At 46.3% G+C, this 16,914-nt stretch overlaps 6 non-coding genes across 6 annotated transcripts; all 6 read left to right on the top strand.

Moving 5' to 3' along the window:
- Positions 1–524: 524 nt before the first annotated feature.
- Positions 525–596, top strand: TRNAH-GUG (transfer RNA histidin (anticodon GUG)). The gene has a single exon. It is a non-coding gene; the product is annotated as a tRNA-His (tRNA).
- Positions 597–2,095: 1,499 nt separating this feature from the next.
- TRNAS-AGA (transfer RNA serine (anticodon AGA)) lies at positions 2,096–2,177 on the top strand. Its single transcript has one exon. It is a non-coding gene; the product is annotated as a tRNA-Ser (tRNA).
- A 2,297-nt stretch (positions 2,178–4,474) lies between these two features.
- Positions 4,475–4,556, top strand: TRNAS-AGA (transfer RNA serine (anticodon AGA)). The gene has a single exon. It is a non-coding gene; the product is annotated as a tRNA-Ser (tRNA).
- A 3,451-nt stretch (positions 4,557–8,007) lies between these two features.
- On the top strand, positions 8,008–8,089 carry TRNAS-AGA (transfer RNA serine (anticodon AGA)). Its single transcript has one exon. It is a non-coding gene; the product is annotated as a tRNA-Ser (tRNA).
- Positions 8,090–16,133: 8,044 nt separating this feature from the next.
- Positions 16,134–16,205, top strand: TRNAH-GUG (transfer RNA histidin (anticodon GUG)). Its single transcript has one exon. It is a non-coding gene; the product is annotated as a tRNA-His (tRNA).
- Positions 16,206–16,500: 295 nt separating this feature from the next.
- TRNAS-AGA (transfer RNA serine (anticodon AGA)) lies at positions 16,501–16,581 on the top strand. Its single transcript has one exon. It is a non-coding gene; the product is annotated as a tRNA-Ser (tRNA).
- Positions 16,582–16,914: the final 333 nt, after the last annotated feature.

Genomic DNA, 16,914 nt, shown 5'->3' with positions numbered 1-16,914 from the left:
TCATAATTAGGCACGCAGTCATTAGCCACAGCTCTGATCATGGGTCACTGAGGTCAGTTTCAATAATTCCTCTAAAACCTAACCATGCAGTCCCCCCTAACTGTGTAGTTATCTTGCTTTACTGCTGTTTGTGTGATTAGCTGGGAGGAGCTCACGGCAGCATCCTCCCTATAAAAGTGTAGATGGACCTCTCCTTAACTCTTTCTTGCTTCACATACAGATGACTTGAGGAGGTACAGGGGAGATGCAGGTCTAATAGACAGAATAGAAGATCTGCGCCAGGTGTGTTTCTCTGCATTGGTGTCCCATCACAGGCCCACAAGTGTATGTGTGATCTTTGACTCCTGGCAGTTCACAAGCAGGCGGACAGGAAACGGTTTCAGCCTATTAACCACTGAGGAGACAAAGCCTTTGTATAAGCAATGAGGAAGCAATGAACACATTCAGCCTATCACAGGAGTTCCCTGAGTGTTCCGAATTATAAATTCTCCATGTCACTGTATGTTATTGAGCCCAAGTAGCTCGCCGTGATCGTATAGTGGATAGTACTCTGCGTTGTGGCCGCAGCAACCTCGGTTCGAATCCGAGTCACGGCATTGTGGTTGGCAATGTCGCGGCAGTTGGGTTTTTCTTTTACAGAATTACCAAATGTACCAGTTGTTTTTGTAAAATGTCTATTAAAAACAGATCCTTTAAAATATTTAAACGATCTAACGACAAATTATTTAAACACACATGATTATAAGATGTAGCTATATTGTACCTACTGACATAAATTATCGTTCTTGAAACTATTTGCGGTGGGGGGAATGGAGCTCTCCCCCATGCCAATCAGAATGCAGATGAATGCAGTTGCAGTTGAGTGACCCGTGTTGTGGCTGTCTAGAGGGAATGCACAAATGTATCTGTCTCGCAGACCAATCCAGACGTCAATTGGAGACAGGTTTTCAGGCAAATAGAGCAGTAAGTGCAGAGAAATGCTCACTCTCTAAAAATGGCATTTATAAAATAGTAAAGTTAAATCCAACCTCACCAGTAAATAGGATTTATCAATAAATAAATAAAGCTTCTCCTCTCTGATATGGAATTACCCCCAAAAAAGTATAAGGGAATACCCAATGCTAACCTATGAGAGGGGCAGACCTCACAGTAGTGAAAAATGTAATAGACTGTTTGGTACTACCAGGACATGCAAACTACCACAGTACATGTCTTATGTTTTACTTACATAGCATGATGCCCCAAGGACTACCTAGGGCCTACGTTAGGGGTTAATTATATGTAATAAAATTGGAGTTTAAGGCTTGGCAAGTAGTTTTAAATGGCACGTCGAAGTGGCAGTACACTGCAGCACAGGCACTGCAGTAGCAGGCTTGAGACAGGTTTGAAATGCTACTTCTTTGGGCGGCACAATCAGTCCCTGGGTATATGGTATACCACTTTACAAGGGGCTTTCAAGTAAATTAAATCTATCAGTCAGGTATACTCTAATTACACACATGATTAGGGAAGAAGCACGTGCACTTCAGCACTGATTAGTAGCGATAAAGTGATCAGAGTCCTAAGGCCAACAAAAAGATACAGCAAAATGCGGAGGTGAAAAGCAATAAGGTAGGGTTGAGACCACCTTAAGAATGCAAGGTCTAACAAAAACGAACTAAGGATAACATGAGTAAAACATCAGGTTTCTCTACGGAATTTGGTGAGACAAGTGTGCCTTCTTTTATCTTCCATAAATGCAATCTTTCCCGGATCCCTTTATTATATAGCTCTTCAAGGAAAAAAGATAAAGCACTTACAAAGGAGCTTTAAATACTCAAAGATGGTAGACTTCTGTAATATGGGCCATAGACTAAAAGCAGCACGAAAACAGAGTGCAATAGGGTCCCAAAAACTTGAGTGCCACATGAGAGTATGCATGAAAGCCTATCCTTTTCCAAACTAGAGATATACTCATGCAATTTTTGTTTTTAGGAGAGAATGTGCCTGCTGAAAAAAACATTATTTTTAAAAAGTTCATTGCAGAATATCAGGAATTTGCTGTGGGACACCTTGAAAACTTTCATACAGATTATTTGCTCAATGCTTACAGTCAGTTGTTGTGGCCAAGTTGTTAAGGCGATGGACTAGAAATCTATTGGGGTCTCCCCGCGCAGGTTCGAATCCTGCCAACAACGAGAATTTTTTTAACATCGGCTACAATTTCAGAAGTTAACCTTTAGTATTTCTTCCATGTCAGTTTTATAAATAGGTGGCTTATTTTGGTGTCACTATTGCCCTTTCACATATTTATTATCGCTACCCCTTTCATATCTTTGCTATAACTCTCTCCCTATATTAGCGTTGGTGCAAACGCTTCAAATTATTATACCCTGGCTCTCTCAGTCATACCTGTGCATGCACTTGAAACTTACTTTACCAATAAAAGAAGCAAATAGAAAAATAAAATAAAAGTGCTTGCTGGATTAGGCAAACACACTTCATAAAACTGCATTTTCTTTTCTATTCTCCCCGTGTTACAAGCTTAACTGCTCCCTGTGTAATTTCTCTTAGCCTGCTGTCCCAGGAAGAGAATTTTATCTACAGGCTCTTTCCGTGTTTTTTTCCTAGTCTTTCTTTCCCTTTTCTTAGATTTGTAACTGTTCCTTTACGTGCTCTATTTAGGCGCCATTAATCTCATTTGAGCTCCTTGTACCTGCTGCTGTTTTCTCCACACCTCATACTGCCTTTTCCCTCTTTCTCTCTTTCTCTGAGGTTGGTGGCTACTTTCCAAAGCTTCAGATGCCCCAATGTTCCTTCATCTTGTTGTCAGACGTGAATTGGAAAAGCAACCAAATTAACAAGCCTTTACCACTCATACATGGCAGAGGTTTATACTTTAATTCAATGAGCTAAGAAAAGCGTGTTGTGGGGCCCCTACGAGCCATGGTGCTTGCTTCATCATAATTAGGCACGCAGTCATTAGCCACAGCTCTGATCATGGGTCACTGAGGTCAGTTTCAATAATTCCTCAAAAACCTAACCATGCAGTCCCCCCTAACTGTGTAGTTATCTTGCTTTACTGCTGTTTGTGTGATTAGCTGGGAGGAGCTCACGGCAGCATCCTCCCTATAAAAGTGTAGATGGACCGCTCCTTAACTTTTTCTTGCTTCCCATACAGATGGCTTGAGGAGGTACAGGGGAGATGCAGGTTTAATAGACAGAATAGAAGATCTGCGCCAGGTGTGTTTCTCTGCATTGGTGTCCCATCACAGGCCCACAAGTGTATGTGTGATCTTTGTCTTCAGGCAGTTCACAAGCAGGCGGCCAGGAAACGGTTTCAGCCTATCAACCACTGAGGAGACAAAGCCTTTGTATAAGGAATGAGGAAGCAATGAACACATTCAGCCTATCACAGGAGTTCCCTGAGTGTTCCGAATTATAAATTCTCCATGTCACTGTATGTTATTGAGCCCAGGTAGATATTGACTAGCAGAGTGCAGCATTTGTCTAGGGGACTATAAGGTGAGAGTTCGAGCGCTAGGGGTTTAGTGACATGTGCTCACTTATGTTCTAGGATGAAGATTTGTAGAGTGTGATGTGTTTTTTGGTGTGCCTCCTGACTTGGCTGTAGTAAGAAAAGGTGGGTGTCGCTAAGAGGTTTGACGAGCTTAATGGTGGCAAGGCTGATAGCTTTAGGTAGAAGGAGAAGATGTGCGTTGAAGGCTACTAAATGAAGAAGCAGAACTCTATCTTAGGTGGTGAAGCAGAGTTTGCCCGCATAAATGGAGAGGAGTTTGCAAAGTCTCTAAATATGAAGTAGTTGGAGCAACACAGCACTAGGACTGGAGGAAAGCATTCACCTCATACCAATACTACTAAAGTCAAGTCGGGGAGAGGGGTTGGCCTAACGGCTAAGGCGCTCGACCTCGGACCTGGGGCTCTGGGTTCAAGTCTCAGTGACGACGCCAATAACCCCCTGTGATTCTGGGCAAATCATTTAATCTCCCCGTGCCTAAAAAAAAAAAATGAAAGTGTGTCCTCATGTTACATAACTGGTTCTATGTAAAGCGCTGTGATAACTAGTTCGTGCTATATAAAACTAAAAAAAAAAAAAAAAAGTAGCTCGCTGTGATCGTATAGTGGTTAGTACTCTGTGTTGTGGCCGCAGCAACCTCGGTTCGAATCCGAGTCACGGCATTGTGGTTGGCAATGTCACGGCAGTTGGGTTTTTCTTTTACAGAATTACCAAATGCACCAGTTGTTTTTGTAAAATGTCTATTAAAAACAGATCCTTTAAAATATTTAAACGATCTAACGACAAATTATTTAAACACACATGATTATAAGATGTAGCCTTATTTTTGTTTTTAGGAGAGAATGTGCCTGCTGAAAAAAACATTATTTTTAAAAAGTGCATTGCAGAATATCAGGAATTTGCTGTGGGACACCTTGAAAACTTTCTTACAGATTATTTGCACAAAACTTACAGTCAGTTGTTGTGGCCGAGTGGTTAAGGCAATGGACTAGAAATCCAATGCGGTACCCCCGCGCAGGTTCGAATCCTGCCAACAACGAGAAACTTTTTAACATCGGCTACAATTTCAGAAGTTAACCTTTAGAATTTCTTCCATGTCAGTTTTATAAATAGGTGGCTTATTTTGGTGTCACTATTGCCCTTTCACATATTTATTATCGCTACCCCTTTTATATCTTTGCTATAACTCTCGTCCTACATTAGCGCTGGTGCAAACACTTCAAATTATTATACCCTGGCTCTCTCAGTCATATCATTCATGCACTTGAAACTTACTTTACCAATAAAAGAAGCAAATAGAAAAATAAAGCAAAAGTGCTTGCTGGATTAGGGAAACACACTTCATAAAACTGCATTTTCTTTTCTATTCTCCCCGTGTTACAAGCTTAACTGCTCCCTGTGTAATTTCTCTTAGCCTGCTGTCCCAGGAAGAGAATTTTATCTACAGGCTCTTTCCGTGTTTTTTTCCTAGTCTTTCTTTCCCTTTTCTTAGATTTGTAACTGTTCCTTTATGTGCTCTATTTAGGCGCCATTAATCTCATTTGAGCTCCTTGTACCTGCTGCTGTTTTCTCCACACCTCATACTGCCTTTTCCCTCTTTCTCTCTTTCTCTGAGGTTGGTGGCTACTTTCCAAAGCTTCTGATTCCCCAATGTTCCTTCATCTTGTTGTCAGACGTGAATTGGAAAAGCAACCAAATTAACAAGCCTTTACCACTCATACATGGCAGAGGTTTATACTTTAATTCAATGAGCTAAGAAAAGCGTGTTGTGGGGCCCCTACGAGTCATGGTGCTTGCTTCATCATAATTAGGCACGCAGTCATTAGCCACAGCTCTGATCATGGGTCACTGAGGTCAGTCTCAATAATTCCTCAAAAACCAAACCATGCAGTCCCCCCTAACTGTGTAGTTATCTTGCTTTACTGCTGTTTGTGTGATTAGCTGGGAGGAGCTCACGGCAGCATCCTCCCTATAAAAGTGTAGATGGACCGCTCCTTAACTTTTTCTTGCTTAACATACAGATGGCTTGAGGAGGTACAGGGGAGATGCAGGTCTAATAGACAGAATAGAAGATCTGCGCCAGGTGTGTTTCTCTGCATTGGTGTCCCATCACAGGCCCACAAGTGTATGTGTGCTCTTTGACTTCTGGCAGTTCACAAGCAGGCGGCCAGGAAACGGTTTGAGCCTATCAACCACTGAGGAGACAAAGCCTTTGTATAAGGAATGAGGAAGCAATGAACACATTCACCCTATCACAAGAGTTCCCTGAGTGTTCCGAATTATAAATTCTCCATGTCACTGTATGTTATTGAGCCCAGGTAGATATTGACTAGCAGAGTGCAGCATTTGTCTATGGGACTATAAGGTGAGAGTTCGAGCGCTAGGGGTTTAGTGACATGTGCTCACTTATGTTCTAGGATGAAGATTTGTAGAGTGTGATGTGTTTTTTGGTGTGCCTCCTGACTTGGCTGTAGTAAGAAAAGGTGGGTGTCGCTAAGAGGTTTGACGAGCTTAATGGTGGCAAGGCTGATAGCTTTAGGTAGAAGGAGAAGATGTGCGTTGAAGGCTACTAAATGAAGAAGCAGAACTCTATCTTAGGTGGTGAAGCAGAGTTTGCCCGCATAAATGGAGAGGAGTTTGCAAAGTCTCTAAATATGAAGTAGTTGGAGCAACACAGCACTAGGACTGGAGGAAAGCATTCACCTCATACCAATACTACTAAAGTCAAGTCGGGGAGAGGGGTGGCATAACGGCTACGACCTCGGACCTGGGGATCTGGGTTTGAGTCTCAGTAACGACACCAATAACCCCCTGTGATTCTGGGCAAATCACTTAATCTCCCCGTGCCTAAAATATAACTGATTTGGTTCGGTTCTAGTTCGCGCTATATTAAACAAAAAAAAAACAAAAAAAAGTAGTTCCCCGTGATCGTATAGTGGTTAGTACTCTGCGTTGTGGCCGCAGCAACCTCAGTTCGAATCCGAGTCACGGCTTTGTGGTTGGCAATGTCACGGCAGTTGGGTTTTTCTTTTACAGAATTACCAAATGTACCAGTTGTTTTTGTAAAATGTCTATTAAAAACAGATCCTTTAAAATATTTAAACGATCTAATGACAAATTATTTAAACACACATGATTATAAGATGTAGCTATATTGTACCTACTGACATAAATTATCGTTCTTGAACCTATTTGTGGTGGGGGAATGGAGCTCTCCCCCTTGCCAATCAGAATGCAGATGAATGCAGTTGCAGTTGAGTGACCTGTGTTGTGGCTGTCTAGAGGGAATGCACAAATGTAGCTGTCTCACAGCCCAATCCAGACGTCAATTGGAGACAGGTTTTCTGGCAAATAGAGCAGTAAGTGCAGAGAAATGCTCACTCTCTAAAAATGGCATTTATAAAATAGTAAAGATAAATCCAACCTCACCAGTAAATAGGATTTATCAATAAATAAATAAAGCTTCTCTTCTCTGATATGGAATTACCCCCCAAAAAGTATAAGGGAATACCCAATGCTAACCTATGAGAGGGCAGACCTCACAGTAGTGAAAAATGTAATAGACTGTTTGGTACTACCAGGACATGCAAACTACCACAGTACATGTCTTACCTTTTACTTACATATCATGATGCCCCTAGGACTACCTAGGGCCTACCTTAGGGGTTAATTACATGTAATAAAATTGGAGTTTAAGGCTTGGCAAGTAGTTTTAAATGGCAAGTCGAAGTGGCAGTACACTGCAGCGCAGGCACTGCAGTAGCAGGCTTGAGACAGGTTTGAAATGCTACTTCTTTGAGCGGCACAATCAGTCCCTGGGTATATGGTATACCACTTTACAAGGGGCTTTCAAGTAAATTAAATCTGTCAGTCAGGTATACTCCAATTACACACATGATTAGGGAAGAAGCACGTGCACTTCAGCACTGATTAGTAGCGATAAAGTAATCAGAGTCCTAAGGCCAACAAAAAGATACAGCAAAATGCGTAGGTGAAAAGCAATAAGCTAGGGTTGAGGCCACCTTAAGAATGCAAGGTCTAACAAAAACAAACTAAGGATAACATGATTAAAACATCAGGTTTCTCTACGGCATTTGGTGAGACAAGTGTGCCTTCTTTTATCTTCCATAAATGCAATCTTTCCCTGACCCCTTTATTATATAGCTCTTCAAGTAAAAAAGATAAAGCACTTACAAAGGAGCCTCAAATACTCAAAGATGGTAGACTTCTGTAATATGGGCCATAGACTAAAAGCAGCACGAAAACAGAGTGCAATAGGGTCCCAAAAACTTGAGTGCCACATGAGAGTATGCATGAAAGCCTATCCTTTTCCAAACTAGAGATATACTCATGCAATTTTTGTTTTTAGGAGAAAATATGCCTGCTGAAAAAAACATTATTTTTAAAAAGTGCATTGCAGAATACCAGGAATTTGCTGTTGGACACCTTGAAAACTTTCATACAGATTATTTGCACAAAACTTACGGTCAGTTGTTGTGACCGAGTGGTTAAGGCGATGGACTAGAAATCCATTGGGGTCTCCCCGCGCAGGTTTGAATCCTGCCAACAACGAGAAACTTTTTGGAAAGGGGCGACCACTCGGTCCCCCCGAACGTATGGATGGGTGCCCCGAACCTCCCGGGAAACCATTTTGGGCGGGGTGGGCGTAGCCCGGCTGGTATGCCCGAAGCGGCGTAGCCGGGGCGCGCCTTCCCCCGCTCAAGAGGGGTTGTCCTAGACACCTCAACGGAAGACGACCACGCCCCGTGGGCGTACCGGGGACGGGTACACGCCCTCCCGCAGAAGAATAAAGGAGCGGGAATCCAGAGGAGCGTCCTCTTGTTCCTCGGATCGGAAGGCTGCACCACTCGTTGCCCGTGAGCCCTCGACGGAACAAGCAGCAATTTTGAACTTGTTAATCTTGTTTTTCTCTTTCAGTTTCGAAGGCTCACAGAGTTCAGGACCTCGTGGATCGACCAAGGGCGGAAGACTCGAAACCATGCCTAACAAGAAAGCAGGAAAGGGTTCCGAGACGGAGAGGGTGTTACGCCTGTTGTCGAACCGGATGGCTTGTATGGACCGAAAGCTCGGACAAGTCCAATCGCTCGGGAGAGGTCTAGTGGAGGTGAAGAAGCAATTGGCCGCATTGAACGACCCAGGTCAGCCGAAAAAGGTAATAGGCCCGGCCTTGCCGGGAGTCGTCCCCGGGTTAAGAGGGAAGCGGGTCAAAGAAAGGGCGGTCTCGGGGGGGTCCCGGTCCCAGAGGTACCCTCCATCGTCCCCCTCGTACCGGCTGGTAACCCGGTTCAGGAACCACTTTTAGGCCAGCCTATCCCGGTGGTGATCACCTCGACCGAGGATGATGAAATGCCCCCAGAATTGGCCGCACAGTTGACGGCATGGCTCAAAACAAAAGTCGGGGGCACAGTGACCCTGGGAGATCCGGCCGAGGAAGCCAGAGTATTAATAAAGCAGTTGCGGCAATCGAGAGATGTCGCAAAGGCGAGTGTTCCTCTTGTTCCCCCACAGGTGGCACCTGGAGTACCAGCAGCTGGTCAGGAAAAGACGGCGGCAGCAACGGCCGATCCGGGTAAGCTCGCATTGCCGATGGTGGGGGAGGGCTCAATACCCTCAAGGCGGGAAAAGGTTGCACAGCACATTCCCATGGCCACGAAAGAGTTAATATGGGGAGACAAGTATGTCAACATGTTTTCATTGTTAACTGACCATCGCGAGATGGAGTATGCTAAAACACAGAAAGATTTGTGGCACCCGAGTGTCTGGCGCGCCAAGATGGCCGAGTTCAGGGTGGACGAGACAGTGACGAACTGGGTTAAGGCCTTCTCTATATTTACCGCAGTGATGGGGGAACGTAAACCCGAGGTTATGACTGATTTGATTTGCTATCAGAATCGCATTATGGATTTCTATTCAATGTATGAGGGGGAAGAATGGAAAGGCTATGACATAAAATTGCGTAAAGCAAAAGAATTTGATGCTTCTTTGTCTTGGGATTGTTTGGACTCGGTGTCATGGCACGAACAGCTCCTGCCAGGGGCGACAGGTACATCCTCGCCAGGCGGGAGCGGGTCCGGAGTGGTCCGCCAAAAGCCCGGGGTGCCCTTTCGAGCAGGCACAGGGGGGGGCTACCAGCCCAGAGTTGCCGGGAATGGCGGAAAAGGGGGGGTCTGTTGGGGCTTCAATAGAGGCAACTGTAACAGACCACAGGGGACATGCAAGTTTAAGCATGTGTGTGCCGGCTGTGGGAATTCCTCACACCCGGAAAGTGCATGTAGATCAAAAATTGGCGGGACGGGGGGTAAAGGCGGGTCTAAACAGGAGTGAGGTAGAGTTTTGTGACCGATTGCCTACACCCGTTGATCTCATGGTTATGATTCCTTGGTTAAACAAATACCCTGATCATGTATCCGCTGGGGTGTTGAGGAAGGGATTCTTACATGGCTTCCACATCCCGGCGGGGGATTTTCGGGGGAACTCCTTTTGTAGAAACCAGTTATCGGTACAGCACAACCCAGGCGTGGCAGAAAAGAATATAGCAAAAGAAGTCAGTTTAGGGCGAGTGGCTGGGCCCTTTCGTTGCCCGCCGGTGGCTGAGTTCATCTGTTCCCCGTTGGGGGTTGTCCCGAAGAAGGACCCAGGGGAGTTTAGACTCATACATAATCTTTCTGCTCCTAAGGGTTCCTCGGTGAATGATGCCATTGACCCAGAAGTTTGTGCAGTACGATATGCATCGTTCGACGATGCCTTGGCCATGTTGAACCACCTAGGCCCTGGGGCGCTGATGGCAAAATGTGATATCGAATCAGCGTTCCGGTTGCTTCCGGTGCACCCGCAGGATCAGCGCCTGCTAGGTTTTGCATTTCAGGGGAGTTATTACATGGATAAATGCATGCCCATGAGTTGCTCAATTTCTTGTGCGTATTTTGAAATGTTTAGCTGTTTTTTAGAATGGGCATTCACCGAGGCTACAGGGCATAGACATGTTATGCATTATCTGGATGACTTTCTGTTTTTGGGGGCAGCCGGTGATACGAACTGCGCGCAGGCGCTGTATGATTTCTGCATCCTCATAAGTGAATTTGGAGTCCCATTGGCACCAGGTAAGACGGTTGGACCATCTACTTCACTGGAGTTTCTGGGAATTGAACTCGATTCTGTGGAGGGGTGTTTCCGATTGCCAATGGACAAAGTGGTCAAGTTTCGGGCTTCCCTGATGCAATGCCTGAGTGGGGAGAAAGTGTCCCTGCACCAGTTACAACAAACAGTGGGTCAGCTTAATTTTGCATTGAGGGTGATGCCTATGGTCCGCCCCTTTTCGCGCTCTATCGCGCAAGCTATGGTAGGTCTCAAAGAGGGTCACCACCGTACGAGACTGTCAGGGGAGGTTCGCCAGGATATGCGTATTTGGATGGCATTTCTGGCGGACTTCAACGGTCGAGTCGTGTGGAACTCCCCGCCGGAATCTTCAGATGAACTAGGTCTATGGACCGACTCAGCAGGGAGCGTGGGTTTTGGCGCCATCTTAGGTAATCGATGGTCGGCACAAACATGGCCAACATGGTGGCACTCCAACGGTCTCACAAGTAACATTGGTTTCCTGGAGTTATTCCCCATCTGGGTTGCTCTGATGACATGGTCTGACGACTTCAGGGACCGCTCAGTGGTGTTTTGGTCTGATAATATGACTGTTGTCGAGTGCATTAACCAACAGGCAGCACGCTGCAAATTGATCTTGAGATTGTTGAAAGAAATTGTGCTGCTTTGCATGAGATTGAATGTACAGTTCAGGGCGAAACATGTGCCAGGTGTACTGAATCATGCGGCTGATGCACTCTCTCGTTCACATATGCAGGCATTCAGGGGTTATCTACCCACAGCGGACCTAGAGGCAGCACCATTCCCCGAAACAATATGGCTAATCGGTGCCCCGGATTACAAGACCTCGTGGCAGCGAGTTTAGCTCCCAGGACAAGGAAAGCATACGAAGGAGCGTTTCGTTCCTCTTGCACATATTTGGGTCCCACAGAGAGTCAGAAATGGGGTGAGGAGGAATCCTTCCTGGGGTACTTGGTAGCGCTGCACAGAGAGGGCCGATCAGCGGCAACGGCCAGTAGGCATAGGGCGGCCATTTCATTCATGGCCCAGGTACACGGCATAAAAGACCCTACAGGTTCCTTTTTGGTGAAAAAAGCCCTTCACGGCTGGCAGCGCCTTGAGGGTTGCAAGCAAGATACGAGGCACCCGATTGGCTTAGACAGACTGTCTCTGCTTTTAGCAAAGCTGGATGAGACGTGTTCCTCCCATTTTGAAGAAGTTCTGTTCCGGGCAGCGTTCACATTGGCATTCCATGGGGCTATGAGGGTGAGCGAACTTGTCGCAAGGAACAAGAGAGATATGGAGGGAGGCTTGTGCAGGGATCACATCCAAATAAGGGGTGATTCGATGGTGATCGTGATAGCCAGTTCCAAGACTGACCAGTGGGCTATGGGAAACAGTGTGGTCGTACAGCGCAAGCGTGGGTCCCCCATCTGCCCGTTGAAATGTGTGGAAGACTATTTGGCGCTAAGGGCGGCCGCATGGGGGGGAGCTTGCTCCGACACAAGGATGGCACTCCTCTGACGAGATTTCAGTTTCAGAGGGTGCTAGCACTGTCAATCGCTGACGCGGGCATGGACCCGTGCGATTTTGGGACCCACTCCTTTCGGATAGGGGCTGCTACTGAGGCTACAGCCAGGGGTCAGAGTGCTGAGAAGTGAAACAATTGGGCCGTTGGTCCTCGAATTGCTTCAAGAGGTATGTGCGATTGCACATGTTGTGAGTGATCAATTGACATGCACTCACGTTTTCTGTCTTTGTTTACTTTACAGTTTCGCGAGCCTGCCACGCGGGGCGGAATTTGAGGTCGACCCAGCACCAGGAGACCAGCGGTCAGAGGCCACCGACTGGAGAGAGGATGGTATGGGTCGTGGGCCACTCATACGTGAGGCGCGCCGGCGACGTATTCAAGGAAGGTGACGCGATTCACGCACCTGGGGAATACGGGTTCAGAGTGTCCTTCCATGGGAAGGGTGGGCTCGTTTTTGACCACTTTGAATCATTTTTCGAGGGGCTTCTAGGGCGGTATAGGTCACCGCCGTCTGTAGTCATAGTACACCTGGGAGGCAACGACTTGGTGACACTGGGTAGACGAGTGTTACTTGAACGAATTTTGTCAGCGGTTAGCTGGTTGGCTATAAGAGTCTCGGGGTGTACGATTGCCTGGTCCCACATGATTCCTAGGAAGATGTGGCAGGGGGGCCTTTCGGTGTCAGCACTGAACCATTCAGTTAAACGGGTCAATAATAAAATAGGTAGATTGTTCCGTTCTGCGCAGTTGCATAACATTCCTCATGGGTGTATTCGGGGTGATCAAATGTATCTGAACGATGGGGTTCACCTGTCCAGGGAGGGGAATGACTTACTCATAGGAGACTTCGTAGCATGGCTAAAAGGGTTTGAGGAAGCATGACCTTTAGGAGGATTTGGGGGGACCGGATAGTCGGTCAACTATCCGGTCTGTGGCGGTAAGGTCATGATCGGTGAGCAGTAATTTCAAGGTCCCTAGAGTGGGGCGCCACCCACAATGGATGGGAGCGCCCGGGGGAAGACGGCCATTGGCCCCTTCCACGGGGAGGCGGCACCCACTAAGGATGGGGAGCCTAGTGGGAGATGGCCATGGGCCCCTCCCAGGGGGGGAGGCGGTTAAATGCCCCTCCTACTAATTTCCCGGGGCCGGATATCCGCGACGGCGGATAGAGAGTGTGGGGATGGGGGAAGAGTCCACGCTGTCCTTCCTACAGAGACCTCATACGGGAACTCGGACGACCCTTAAGATGGCGTCGAGTAGAAAGGGGGCCCCCACCACGACAAGGGAAGTTACAGTTGGCAATGAGGGTACAGTCCTCTGCGCATGCGCCGCTCACACCGTGAGGGCGGGAGTCTTGTAGTAGGGATCTGACACCGGTTAAGACCTTGCCGTTGGCCCTTAATGCTAGGATGTACAATTTGAGTTAGAGTGTATGCATTTTCAGGATGTTAGCCAAAAGTACATGACTGCATCGAAATGTAATAAATGACAAATTGTACATTATGCATAATGATGAAACTTTTATTTAATGTTTTAAATTTTGTTTCATATTTTAATAAATACGGCCGGGAGGGTGACTCCCTCCCGCCTTCCAAAAGTTCAACTATTGTCCGACTTCCCATTCTTGGGGAAACGTGTTGGGAGGGGGTGGCGGGCATCCCGGCCATATGGAAAGGGGCGACCACTCGGTCCCCCCGAACGTATGGATGGGTGCCCCGAACCTCCCGGGAAACCATTTTGGGCGGGGTGGGCGTAGCCCGGCTGGTATGCCCGAAGCGGCGTAGCCGGGGTGCGCCTTCCCCCGCCCAAGAGGGGTTGTCCTAGACACCTCAACGGAAGACGACCACGCCCCGTAGGCGTACCGGGGACGGGTACACGCCCTCCCGCAGAAGAATAAAGGAGCGGGAATCCAGAGGAGCGTCCTCTTGTTCCTCGGATCGGAAGGCTGCACCACTCGTTGACCGTGAGCCCTCGACGGAACAAGCAGCAATTTTGACCCACCCACCAGCCCCTTATGGCAAATGTTTGGAGAAATAAAGTCTTGCAGAGAGATGGAAGTATAGGCCTTTTTTCCTTGATAGAAAGAATGAAGGAATGTTGAGAATAAAGATTGACCTTTTGCAGAGATGTCTACTTGCAGGAAAGAGCAATTGATGGCACAGTAGGATGATGTCGAGTTTTTCTTTCCTTAGTAGGTAAACAACTGTCGTATTTATTTGTCGGGCGGTAAGGTCATGATCGGTGAGCAGTAATTTCAAGGTCCCTAGAGTGGGGCGCCACCCACAATGGATGGGAGCGCCCGGGGGAAGACGGCCATTGGTCCCTTCCACCGGGAGGCGGCACCCACTAAGGATGGGGCGCCTAGGGGGAGATGGCCATGGGCCCCTCCCAGGGGGGGAGGCGGTTAAATGCCCCTCCTACTAATTTCCCGGGGCCGGATATCCGCGACGGCGGATAGAGAGTGTGGGGATGGGGGGAGAGTCCACGCTGTCCTTCCTACAGAGACCTCATACGGGAACTCGGACGACCCTTAAGATGGCGTCGAGTAGAAAGGGGGCCCCCACCACGACAAGGGAAGTTACAGTTGGCAATGAGGGTACAGTCCTCTGCGCATGCGCCGCTCACACCGTCTGGTAGTAGGGATCTGACACCGGTTAAGACCTTGCCGTTGGCCCTTAATGCTACGATGTACAATTTGAGTTAGAGTGTATGCATTTTCAGGATGTTAGCCAAAAGTACATGACTGCATCGAAATGTAATAAATGACAAATTGTACATTATGCATAATGATGAAACTTTTATTTAATGTTTTAAATTTTGTTTCATATTTTAATAAATACGGCCGGGAGGGTGACTCCCTCCCGCCTTCCAAAAGTTCAACTATTGTCCGACTTCCCATTCTTGGGGAAACGTGTTGGGAGGGGGTGGCGGGCATCCCGGCCATATAAGATCGGCTACAATTTCAGAACTTAACCTTTAGAATTTCTTCCATGTCAGTTTTATAAATAGGTGGCGTATTTTGGTGTCACTATTGCCCTTTCACATATTTATTATCGCTACCCCTTTGATATCTTTGCTATAACTCTCGTCCTACATTGCGCTGGTGCAAACACTTCAAATTATTATACCCTGGCTCTCTCAGTCATACCATTCATGCACTTGAAACTCACTTTACCAATAAAAGAAGCAAATAGAAAAATAAAACAAAAGTGCTTGCTGGATTAGGCAAACACACTTCATAAAACTGCATTTTCTTTTCTATTCTCCCCGTGTTACAAGCTTAACTGCTCCCTGTGTAATTTCTCTTAGCCTGCTGTCCCAGGAAGAGAATTTTATCTACAGGCTCTTTCTGTGTTTTTTTCCTAGTCTTTCTTTCCCTTTTCTTAGATTTGTAACTGTTCCTTTACGTGCTCTATTTAGGCGCCATTAATCTCATTTGAGCTCCTTGTACCTGCTGCTGTTTTCTCCATACCTCATACTGCCTTTTCCCTCTTTCTCTCTTTCTCTGAGGTTGGTGGCTACTTTCCAAAGCTTCTGATGCCCCAATGTTCCTTCATCTTGTTGTCAGACGTGAATTGGAAAAGCAACCAAATTAACAAGCCTTTACCACTCATACCTGGCAGAGGTTTATACAGCTCCTTAACTCTTTCTTGCCTCACATATAGATGGCTTGAGGAGGTACAAGGGTGATGCAGGTCTACTAGACAGAATAGAAGATCTGCGCCAGGTGTGTTTCTCTGCATTGGTGTCCCATCACAGGCCCACAAGTGTATGTATGATCTTTGACTCCTGGCAGTTCACAAGCAGGCGGCCAGGAAACGGTTTCAGCCTATCAACCACTGAGGAGACAAAGCCTTTGTATAAGGAATGAGGAAGCAATGAACACATTCAGCCGATCACAGGAGTTCCCTGAGTGTTCCGAACTATAAATTCTCCATGTCACTGTATGTTATTGAGCCCAAGTAGCTGGCCGTGATCGTATAGTGGTTAGTACTCTGCGTTGTGGCCGCAGCAACCTCGGTTCGAATCCGAGTCACGGCATTGTGGTTGGCAATGTCAAGGCAGTTGGGTTTTTCTTTTACAGAATTACCAAATGTACCAGTTGTTTTTGTAAAATGTCTATTAAAAACAGATCCTTTAAAATATTTAAACGATCGAACGACAAATTATTTAAACACACATGATTATAAGATGTAGCCTTATTTTTGTTTTTAGGAGAGAATGTGCCTGCTGAAAAAAACATTATTTTTAAAAAGTGCATTGCAGAATATCAGGAATTTGCTGTGGAACACCTTGAAAACTTTCATGCAGAATATTTGCACAACACTTGCAGTCAGTTGTTGTGGCCGAGTGGTTAAGGTGATGGACTAGAAATCCATTGGGGTCCCCCGCGCAGGTTCGAATCCTGCCAACAACGAGAAACTTTTTAACATCGGCTACAATTTCAGAAGTTAACCTTTAGAATTTCTTCCATGTCAGTTTTATAAATAGGTGGCTTATTTTGGTGTCACTATTGCCCTTTCACATATTTATTATCGCTACCCCTTTCATATCTTTGCTATAACTCTCGTCCTACATTAGCGCTGGTGCAAATACTTCAAATTATTATACCCTGGCTCTCGCAGTCATGCCATTCATGCACTTGAAACTTACTTTACAAATAAAAGAAGCAAATAGAAAAATAAAACAAAAGTGCTTGCTGGATTAGGCAAACACACTTCATAAAACTGCATTTTCTTTTCTATTCTCC

The sequence above is a fragment of the Lissotriton helveticus genome, chromosome 12, assembly GCF_964261635.1.
Source record: "Lissotriton helveticus chromosome 12, aLisHel1.1, whole genome shotgun sequence".
NCBI lineage: Eukaryota > Metazoa > Chordata > Amphibia > Caudata > Salamandridae > Lissotriton > Lissotriton helveticus.
This window is presented reverse-complemented; position numbering and strand designations above follow the sequence as displayed.